The following is a 12,155-nucleotide window of genomic DNA, read 5'->3' as shown; positions in this document are numbered from 1 at the left end:
GTATTGTATAAATGAAGCGACAGAGAACAACATATCAATTGAGAATACTGTATTTGACCATGAAATGATATTACATAAAATGAAACGGAACGTGCTATACATATCCCCTGATGCACTTTTCAGGTTGTACATAATAAAGAACAAAGCTTATAAATGCATAGATATGGTGATGACAGGTACTATAACTAATTATTTAGCGAATTCTAGTCCATGAGGCAGCAAACGGTTGTGCACGCGAAAAGTGAAGCTCAAAAATGGCTGTCAGCCAGTCCGTATTGTCTTGTTTACAATTATCCGCAAGTCATGAACACACCCGTTTTACACGGTACTTAAGTACAGTCAATGTCCGTAGTCCATTAGCAAATTAACGAAGTGTCCCGTTGGTGTAGGTTAAGTTCTTGTTGTGGAGTAATACACGCCCGTGTGGCAGCTCCAAGCCAGCAGTATCCAACTTCAGGCCTTGATGTTCAAAGTTAGAAGCATGTGAATGTGATCACTGGCTTCGAGAGTATTTATAGGGGTCTCCTTAACGATGATTGGGTACACACAAAGTCCAACAGATGTTTAGCTGTAGACATGTAAATTAGCACACTGTCATCACGAAAAGGTCCCTGACCTATACCTGTCATCACCATTCATCAAAAGGACACTAGTACAGTAAACTATAGAATCTATTATTCAAAATCACAACCTTGTGACACGATGTTATACACGTATCTAACATTGATGGTGTTCGGAGTCCCCTCTCCCCCTCCCCTCGTTCTACGGAGTCCCCTTTCCCCTCTTTCTACTATGATAACAGGGAGACTTATCTCCAAAATCGGACACCAACTCAAGAGGTTCCTCTATATAGTCCCAACATCAAAACGTCAAAACTAAAAGACGCATTTACAAAACATTGGGAACTGCTAGAAAACAATGTAACCTTGAACAAACTTTACCCGACCACGCTAATCATAGCACAGAAAAGAAACAAATATCTTAAAGACATACTTGTCACAACTAAACCGAAGTCCTCTGCCTCTAGAAGCCAGGCTCAATAAAGCCAGGCTGGTCATAATTTACTCGAAATACTCGCATCTCTGCTTGATGAACAAAATTGAATTTTAAGCCAAACAAAAGCGGGAACACTGTCTCGTTTGACAGAACTGCAACTGGTGAAGGACCCCAACAGCCAGTCCGAAAACGTCTTAAAAGAAGGCCCAACTAAGTGTCTGCCCGGGGACGTATGCCAGTGAGATGATATGTGGTTTGAGGAAAACCACTAAAGAATTGAAGCCAGTGTGGGAATGAAGTGACATGTATGATTATTACATGTAAATATAAATGGGTAGATACACTACATGTAGAAAAATATAAAATACATTCAGTTACCCAATGAATTCAATGAAAGAAATTAACTAACCAAAAGGAAAGAAAGCATCAACATTAAAATGGAGTGATAAAAAACACAACCAAAACATTACCAAATTAGCTCTTGAAATAAACTCAGTAACATAGATACACACAAAATTATGACAAATTGTTACACACTGGTGTCACAAGATGTAAATAATTCTAGATTATTTTTTATAACCATTCTATAGCTTGTTCTGTATTTCTTGATTTAGCAGCCAAGGCAAAGCCAGAATTTAATTTTCTCAAAATATAAAAATATTTTTACACCAACAGTTTCTATACATTATAACATGTGGACGTATTTTCCCACCAGTTACCAGACTTTGCATGACTGAAGTAAACACTATATTTTATTAGTTTTATTTGTGCAGCAACTGGGTAATAATTGAAGGACCTGATTATATGTAAGAAATAAAAAGGTAAATCATATTGTTCGGTCTCTTCAGAAATACCCCAAATTATCCGTGCCATTGAACTCAACACATGGAAATTCATGGCATGAACAAACGAGAAAATTCAAAGTGGCCATACAAAAGTTGTATTTATTTGCTATTATAAATCAAATCAACTATGTTCTTCTACTTAAAAAAAAAAGACTAAAACAATAATATAATACAAAGTCAATGTTTGTAACTAATTAATTTGTAAAAGGTTTAATACATTCAAAGAGTTTATTTAATTAAACTGTATGTATGGTGGTAGACTTTGAGGTACAAATATAGACCTAATTTGATAAAATGAGACAACATCTTTTAGTGTAGGAATATAGAGATGAAACACATAATATAGCAAGAGAATTGTATATTTGGCCAAAGACTACACTTTGGGTTAGTTCATCTTTCTGTTTGTTGTTCACTTGTGACATTCATCTAAAGAGTAAAACAAAATTATGTGAAAGTTAGTAAAAGTCTGAATAGCCATTGTGTAAAAGTATATTTGTATTTGTAACAATAAACAGCAAAATGTAAGTCAAAGTGTAAGTCAAATACAACATCCACACCAATGATGTTGGTGATATAAATAAAGTACAAAAACAGAAAACAGCATGTTCAAGAACATGCAGCATAAAAGGAGTATTTAGTTTAATTTTAAAGTTCAGTAACTTTTATCTTGTGGACACTTTGCCAATGCCTTATTTCCTGCTTTCTCACAAATTGTACATTATTAGTTATTCTGGTATGATGATACTGTACTTTAGTCACTAAAAAGTATGTATAGGCTGTCTTTCAAAATCAACATTGAATAGGTGGAATAAAGGAAATGAGGTCTTGACAAAGTTACACGAGATAAAAGATGTTGAACCTTAGGCAAAGGCTGCCATTGGTGTGGAAGACTTGCCAAAGCAAAGATTGGCACGCCAATGCTTAAAAAAACCTTTGTACTCCAGTGATTCGACGAAGGGTTAGCAGTGCAAAGCTTTAACAAAGATCGGCACTCCAAAGCTTCGGAAAAAATCGACACTCTGAATGGTTAATAAAGCTTTGACCCAACCTTCGTATGACCTTTGACCCAACCTTCGTATGACCTAAACCAAACTTCAACAAAGGTCATGCACAATCGCGTGAGTAAAAGTCTGACTATACGTCACTGCTAGCATTTCGCTCGTTTCTAATTGTGTACGAGATCAATGTTGCAAAGCGCATGCGTTAAACTTTAGCTGTCAACTTTCTATTCCATGGAAGGCAATATTAGAAATGTACTATTTAACACTTTGAAACCAATTCTTCACAACAAATCTGCTATGTTACACCACAGACAATGAAAACAACCCTGTCCGTGGATACACATAATATAATATAACTGTCTTCTACAGACAATAACCTATTCACAAACATGTATATATACTTAGACAAAGGAATTTAAAATGAGCTGTTTGAGTCAATCGTTAATCTATAGTATGTATGGGTAGTGATAGCTACCGTAATCACGCCAGGGGCATAAAACAGCAATGCGTTACTACAAGATCAAACTTTGCAGTGTACCATAATGTTTAATTTGATAATTCTAACTTTACACATGAGTCCCCTGCATCTGGTCTTCTTCTTCAGGACTCGGCCATATGGATGAGGATTTGGTATCTATGTGAAACATCTTTGAAGTAAGTTTGTGTTTGTAACTCAATACATTGTACAAAAAAAACTATTTAAAAATGTGTAAAATGTTTGTTATTGTACTTAAAATAACAAACCTTTTACACATGCTAGTTAGAGTTCAGTGATTTTAGTTCTATGACACTATATTTGACATTTGTGAAGAAATTGACATCTACAGGTGACCTTACATTAATATTCGTCTTTTTAGCTAAGATGGTAACTTTAGAGCCAGTTATACATTCTCAGGCAATACAATATGCTCTGTATTATTTTATTGGGACGATATTTTGAATCTTAAAGTATTCAACATCAGATTATAAGGGTAACTAATTTTCTATCTCAATGAATAATTTTCCCATCGCAATATTGTGCCTTCCTTTACTCGCCTGAACGGTAATAAAGTACGCTTCATATTTTAAGAGGTGACGGTTTGAACTGTCTTTCCGTTTAGGATTACTAGTATTTGAATCTTTAATTTGTGCCCTTGCGGTCATTATAATTTTTGATGTCTAAAACAACACACATCATCTCTTCTCCCTGAATTGAAGGAATGTGATGCTCGCATGCATCGACCAAACTCTTTGAAAAGATCATGCTGAATAACGAACAATACATATAGAGACCAATCTGATTAAAGTCCGATGTAGATGTCGGCTAATCGTTCATTGCTTTTTTACCTTCGTTATTTTGCCTGAATTGACCTTCGTGGTACATGTTTACGTTTTTATCCTCTCCTCCTCTAGAGGAGGCGATCATATGTGACTCCTCAAGCTATAGCTTTTGTGCAACAGAAAGAAGTGCTATGCAAATAAGGTAAAAAAACGTTTCACTTTGTGTCTCTTTTGACAGTTGTTGATAGCATTGGAAATGGTACGTTGTGTCCGACGGGTTTCTTCCAATGTGGCTTGGGGGAATGCTTACACAAGTACAGAGTATGTGACGTCATTCGACATTGTTCTGATAGAAGTGACGAAATCAACTGCACTTCAGGTATGGACATTTCTAAGTTTTTCCTGGGAAATTATACAGAGGAATTTTCTTCAAGTTGTAGAAATCTATTCAAAAACATAGTTTTGATAACAAATTTACTCAAAATTTTGCTTGAAGGCTTAATTTTAGTACACATCTGACATGAATTCAAATCAACACACTTGAACTTCTTGGCCAGAAATTTTCCGCATTGAAACCTCAGACCAGGGGACTGTACTCCGGTTTCCTTAGAACTTGTCTACATATGTTCAGATATTGAGAGTTCAGTTCTGTGAATGAGAAAAAAGACAAACCCGACATGTAACTCTTGTCATTTATTCAGTATCGTTATCTTGGAAAAATTTCTTTTCTTCGCAATGATTACCAATGAATCTTATAAACAGAGCTTTGACTACAGTCATGTGATCGTTACGGTAATAAAAAGGCAGGCTTGTGAAAACATACCGATGTTATGAAATTTAACCAAATTATTGCGCAAAAATAACATTTGTACGGATGAAAAGTTTTCTTCTGTCAAAGCCACAGACACCTGATTTAAATAAATTGAATTAAATAGAAAATATAAATTTTGCAAGTCATACCTGCTCTTGTTTTCCCATATACATAGCAGAAAGCTACAGTTTTCCCCTTGTCTGCGGTCTCCACAGTGACGTCATCACCTGGTTGGAACAAAGTCACTACGTCATCACCAAGTTTTGCTACCTCATCAAAATCCAGTATGTTGTCTATCTTATCGCTGAGGAATGTATTAATATATCCGCATAACCCCATGAAACCCTTTGGTCGTGGTTCAGGTAGCGTGCCACACTTCGTCAGGCCCACCAACGCTTCTATCTGACTACCATTGTGGTAACAGTGGGCGTATATAAAGGGATAAGAGACGGGTCCATTCGGCAGTTGACCTCAATCACTTTCATTTTGTCATTTTCAACAAACAGTTGGATGTGTAAGAACTGATCATTGAACCCTTTTGAAATCAAACCATGTGTGATCTCATCATAGATCCTGTACAGGTCTTGTTCTTGATTGTTAGTTACATTAGCCGGTATCATGTTCCCAAGGCAACATTGTGGATATTCGCTAGACCACACCTCTTGCATAATCAACCAACGGTGAATTTTACCATTGGAAACGCAGCCGTCAATTGCTAACATATTCCTAACATCAATAAACTCTTCTAGCAACAGTCTATGAAGTTTTACATCGTATGTGAAGCCCTTGTCTGTGATCCAGTGCTTCAGAAACGCCTGAAAATAGTGACTTTGCTCTCCACGTGTTAAACGGCCATTTGCTATATGCGATATAAATTCCTCCATACTCTCGATCTTTCGTGTACCACAATTGCCTTGGCCGACAACAGGTTTCATAAACCCTCCTTTGGTCTGTATGATTTCTCGTGCCTTCTCCAGTTTCTCACTGTCAGTAATGTCATCTTCATCAAATAGCGCATATTTAACAGTCGCTAAATCTGGGTCGAAGTGTTTACGTGAACTGAATTTGTGACACGTCAGAAACACCGACTCCACAGATGGACCACGAATATGAGGCAAAGTTTCAGACAATGCAGCATGGACCAAACAAGCGATATCTGAAAGGCTCAATACCTTTAATATTTGTTTTGTCTTGATGGCTTCTTCACACTCGTTTGTAAACTGTAGTAAATCCTCTTTGGTTGACGCTGGTTGAATCATGTGTATGTTGCAGGACTGCTTGGTTTCTTCTGATAAGTACCTGATGAAGGTAGAAACCTGCTGATCCACATTGGTTGGACAGAGAAGTAGTATTTCAGTTTTCATATTTTCCGACGTCATACTCGATGAAAACCTACACCTAACCCTTTGTTAACAGCTGTAAACAAAATGGCAAAAACAACAACACATCGAATAGTTCGGTATGATGAACAGCTACATTGTGAAAACTGCTAATCAAAAGCGCCCTCAACGATACATCTTTCACGCTATACATCCACAAGTCCCACACACTCAACCATAGAGAAATGTAATATTTGTTAGATTATTGTTTTCCTTGTCTATAGGCTCAAAATATAATTGTGACTTGAATATGTTCCCCTTACCTGTACCAAAAACACAGTACGTATTATACTATATATGTATCATTGTGTGTGGTACATTTGTAGCGCAGGATTTGTATATTTAGGAAAACATTCTAACAAATACTAGGTGATAATCAACAAACATTATTATTATAGTTGATTTTTTGCTAAGTATCATATTTATATTTTAAAGTGCAGAAACAAATATTTGATTGCATACAAAAATACTTTCAGAATATTCTGAGTGTAGAGTTTCATATTGTAGTTAGAAAAAGTAATAAATGCACACATTGAGAAAATTGATAACTTTAATAAGAAAAGTTTCTCTAAAGTTTCCATTTCCGAAAAGAAGTAGTATCTTTATCGTTGTAATACGACCAATTAAATGTTATTTAATGCATATATATATATATATATATATATATATATATATATATATATATATATATATATATATATATATATATATATATATATATCGCATATATGCCACTGCGGTATAGAGCACTGTCTTAGCAGATTGATACTCACCGAGTGTGTATATATATATATATATATATATATATATATATATATATATATATATATATATATATATATATATATATATATATATATATATGGCAGAGCGCAATAGTTTTGACAACTGATGATCGCACAATGCGTGAAACTCCGAGTAACAACCAAGAAAGAGTTCCAGTACTACCAAAACTATATATATATATATATATATATATATATATATATAGTTATGAACCGAAAATTTAGAGAAGCCAAATAGCGCACAAATTAAATACTTTCTCCACAACTTCCAGTCGAAACAACATACGGTCAAACACAGGACACTACACAGCATTACATTTAACAATTATCTTATTTAATTCAGTTTAATGATACAAAATATACTATAATAATGTCTTGAAAGTGTATATTAGGGTTTACAAACTTATAAATTAAAGGGGTTCACCCAATGTTTTAAATACCAAAATGTTCAGTTCTCAGACTTGACTGTCGAATATCGCGACATTTAGTCTTACGGGGGGGGGGTGCACACAAACTTTCACAGAGTACAGAGCCGAGGACAGTGAGTTCGTTGGGTGTTGAAAGTGGCAACGTGGGACAAACTTCTACTCACGGTTCCTCCGTTGTACCGAACTGTCCTCGAAGTATTTCTCCAGACTTTGACGTCAATGTCCGCACCATTTATACCATACGGCAGGGTCCGCCTACTCTCAGCAATGTCCAACTTTACAGGAGAATGACATTTCTCCGGACAGCTACAGTGAAGACGGGCCTCCCTTGACGATACCACTGAGAAAACTTCAGGAACGAGCCGTGGACTGCCTGAACTCCCACCTATTGTAGAACAGCCGACGTGGCACCGTATTCTTGGCTATATAAAGACTATGTTAATTTAAGAGTTAGTGAATACACCTGTCATTAAAATAATGCATATCAAATAAGACAGGTGGTTTAAGAACCAACCAATAAATACTCTTTATCATCACTATATATATATATATATATATATATATATATATATATATATATATATATATATATATATATATATATATATATATATATATATATATAATGGACGTGCAGGGGGTGGCACTCCCATTATATCTCCATGATCTGACATAATAGTAGTAATTTATACCTGAATTATACCCGAATTCTTCTTCTGAGTATATATATTAGTTTATCTATTGCAGCATCAATATTATAAGCCCACACCTGTTCATTACCCACATCACTATAGAAAAACAACAGGGGAATATACAAACAGCTGTATGTAACTTTCCTATAACACGGCCGATTTCAGTAGTCTTTATACCAACGCGTTCCCATTCACATCTGCTAATTAACTTATGGTGTAAATCACTAAATTACGAAAATCATCTTAAGCTTGCAACCGGTTTAAGTTCAACCTCAGCTCCCAATGGTCTGAGGTTCATCACAATAGCCCCAATTGCAACCATATTGTTGAACGCTAGCTAGCAATCCACATCTTTAAGAATAAGCGTTGCGTATATATTTTCTATAGTGGTCCGTGTTCAGTTTCGTCGTTCACATCGTTTCCTTGAATGTCACTCATTGTTGTCTTTGAGGGCGCACTGTCCTCCTTATCTTCACGCTTCATCCTTCTATTTCTGACACAGAGAAAGACGACCAAAGCAATAATCACACATACCAATCCGACAAGAAGCCCTCCGATAAATAACCCAGCCATGGTTGCCCCATTTGGTCCTGTGCTTTTCGACCCTTTACCTTTGTCATTATTGGATTCTTCAGTTGCAGTTGGTGATGTTGTCGGCGCCACATTTACTGTTAAATGTCTGAGACCTACGTTCGTACCGTTCTCATTATTAGCCACACATGCATAGGTTCCCTGGTGTTCCAAAGTCGGGGACGAAATATAAAGAGCGTTGCTTGACAAGACAGCGTACACGCGGGACATTTCATCGGACAATTCGCCAAAAGGTGTGATCCAATACACACTTGGTACAGGAGCTCCATAAACACTACAGTCCAATTGGACAGAATCGCCCTCATCGACAGAATTCGACTTAATTGGTTCATAAAATGCAGGAGGGCTGCAGGTCATGTCTGCAGCCTTAACATCATCAAAACTGGTACCAGCGTATGCATCGGGAGTGTGACATTTCGTCCACCAATTCACAATTTTCGTATCAAACCGCAAATCAAAGTCCTCGACCCATTTTTTGAATGCCTGCAGATGACAGTCACATGCCCATGGGTTGTCAGTCAAGAAAATGTTTGCCCACAAGTTGGATACCCCACTAAAGAACTCAAATGTATGTGGATGTAGTGTTGTCAACTGATTGTATTCGAGGTGAATGGAACAGTGATTAACATCGATACCTTCGAATGCGTCTTTGTCTAACTCCTCGAGATTCATACTTTTGAAATTAAGGTCGAGGCGGTTTAAGCTAACGCCATAGAATCCGTAAAAGGCTCGTGGTCCAATGACTCGTATGGGATTTCCAGCGAGATATATTTCAACATCACGGCTGAAGAAAGATGAAATACTTGGGGAGTTCAATAGTGGGAGTGTAGTGAACCGATTGTTGCTAAGATCTAAAAAACTAACATTTTGAGCGATATTAAAGAAATCGTTGGGCAATGCTTCCAAACCCATATCGCTTAGACACAGGCTTTCCAAATGATTGAGTCCTACGAAAACGCCAGTGGGGAGGGATGTTACGTTGTTACCACACAGGTTCAGGATCCTGAGATTTTGGAGATACGGCTGGACGAAAGAGGGCGTACTGGTCAGTAAGTTACCTGCCAAATCCAATTCACTCAATTTAGTCAAACCACTAAACATATCCATTCGTATTTCAGTAATTTTGTTGTTGTTCAGGTGCAATCCTTCCAAATTGCTCAACCCTTGAAAGGCTTCGTCAGCAATACTAGTTATACCGGTTGAGTAGAGATAGAGTTGTTGCAAAGAAGACAAACCGTTGAAGACGTTAGCTTGCAATTCAGCAATCTGGTTTTGGTCCAGCCTAAGGTGTGATAAGTTCGTTAACCCTTGAAAGGCATCCTCTGAAATGGACGTTATCTGGTTAGAGCTCAGAATGAGAAATTGTACTGAGGATAAACCACTAAAAATGTTTGATGGCAAAACTTGAAGGTTATTTCCCATTAGGTCCAGCCTTTCAAGATTACCCAATCCATTGAAGGCCCCAGTTGAAATCGTAGTCAAGGAGTTTGAGTCAAGATTGAGTCTATTCAATGATGACAAATCACTGAACATGTCCGCCTGTAATACCGTTATTTCGTTTTCATCCAAATAAAGTTCTTCTAGTTTGCCTAATCCTCTGAACGCATCAACTGATATCGTTTCTATGTCATTTCCACTGAGTTCAAGGTACCACAAATCAGGCAGTGCTTCAAATGCGCCATCTTGAATTGATGTCAAAGCATTATCGTCAAGACGAAGATGGATAGTGTCATCGGAAATATTGGATGGTATTTCTGTCAAATATTGGTAGTTGCAATCTGTTTCAAGATTATCATAACAGTGACAGACCGATGGACATTGCAAAGCTTCTACATGGATATTACCGAAGATAAATAGCGCCACCAATGATATAACGATTGCCATCGTATACCTAAGTTAATAGATATCTTTCTGCAATTGATAGAAAATAGGCTTTAAGTTAGTACATTATTAATACATGTACCTTGCATTCACACAATAACATGTGCGAATATGTACACACTTCTGGACTTACGCCCATATTATATTGAGAGAGAGAGAGAGAGAGAGAGAGAGAGAGAGAGAGAGAGAGAGAGAGAGAGAGAGAGAGAGAGAGAGAGAGAGAGAGAGAGAGAGAGAGGGACAGACAGACAGACAGACAGACAGACAGACAGACAGACAGACAGACAGACAGACAGACAGACAGACAGACAGACAGACAAAGAAAAGAAGCTGAAAGGAAAGACAGACATACAGGTAAACAGGTATGTTTTGATAGCCAGAATGACTTATAAGTGTACACATGCGAAGAGAGATAATTAGGTAGTTACAATATTGATAATTGACCATAGACAATATCTATTGTCTATGAATTGACGGACGGATGGCCAGCCAGCCAGCCATACTCTCTCACAGTCCTGTGAGCATCGCTTAAAGGGACTGTTTTGTATGTACCGATATCTACTGCATAATTGTACTCGAATATATTTTGTACTGTGGGCCCTCATCGATTACAAGGGCCTATCATTCATTGACGTGTTACTGCGATGCTCTGTGTTATCGCGATGGACGTACATCGCAGTAACACGTCATCAACGAATGATTACCACAACGTTGTAGATGAAGGCCCACAGTACAAGGATATTCAAGTCCGGGATTCAAGTACAGTATATATCGGTACATATAAAACAGCCCTTTTATGGATGCTCTGAAGACTGGGAGAGAGTCTAGAGGAACGTAAGCTTTGAATATCGCGGAACACTGGTATAGACACAGTGTAATACTATAGCATATATTAACTGCTTCTGACCCAGTTAAAACCGACAACATCACTTACATAACATGCATAAATACCCAGCATAAGTACTGTCCACTGCAGCTATATTTTGATCTACTTGGGATCTTGCTACAACGGTTGATATTTAGTATATCGTCTCTTTAGATCCCAAATTTAAGGTTTTGTAATGTCTACCTATACATGCAAGAACCTTGTTTTGACGTATGATTTATCACTTGGGTTTCTTCTATCCGGTCCTACAATATATCCAGTAGTGAATATGTTTTTTGGGTGGGGTTTATCGTGTGAAAACCTGGCTGGTGATTTCACGTAAATAAAGATGGTAAATAACAATTGATTATCTCGGATTAATGACTTGCCACACCCCTAGCTAGCTGCTAGGAACCCTTTTTTCAAATATTAACATTCAGACCTCATGTATGTATGTCGATGTTTTGCGAAAGCCTGAGAGCTGGTGATCACGGTTAATCGTAACTGTAAAATCAACGATCGACTTACCTGTCGGCTTCAATGGTAGCAACGTTTCTAAGCTTATATCGGTCACAGATGTATTGCCGTGTGATAAAACGAGAGAACTGAAGTCGCATGGGT

This window comes from Glandiceps talaboti, chromosome 11, assembly GCF_964340395.1.
Source record: "Glandiceps talaboti chromosome 11, keGlaTala1.1, whole genome shotgun sequence".
Taxonomy (NCBI): Eukaryota; Metazoa; Hemichordata; class Enteropneusta; family Spengelidae; genus Glandiceps; species Glandiceps talaboti.
This window is presented reverse-complemented; position numbering follows the sequence as displayed.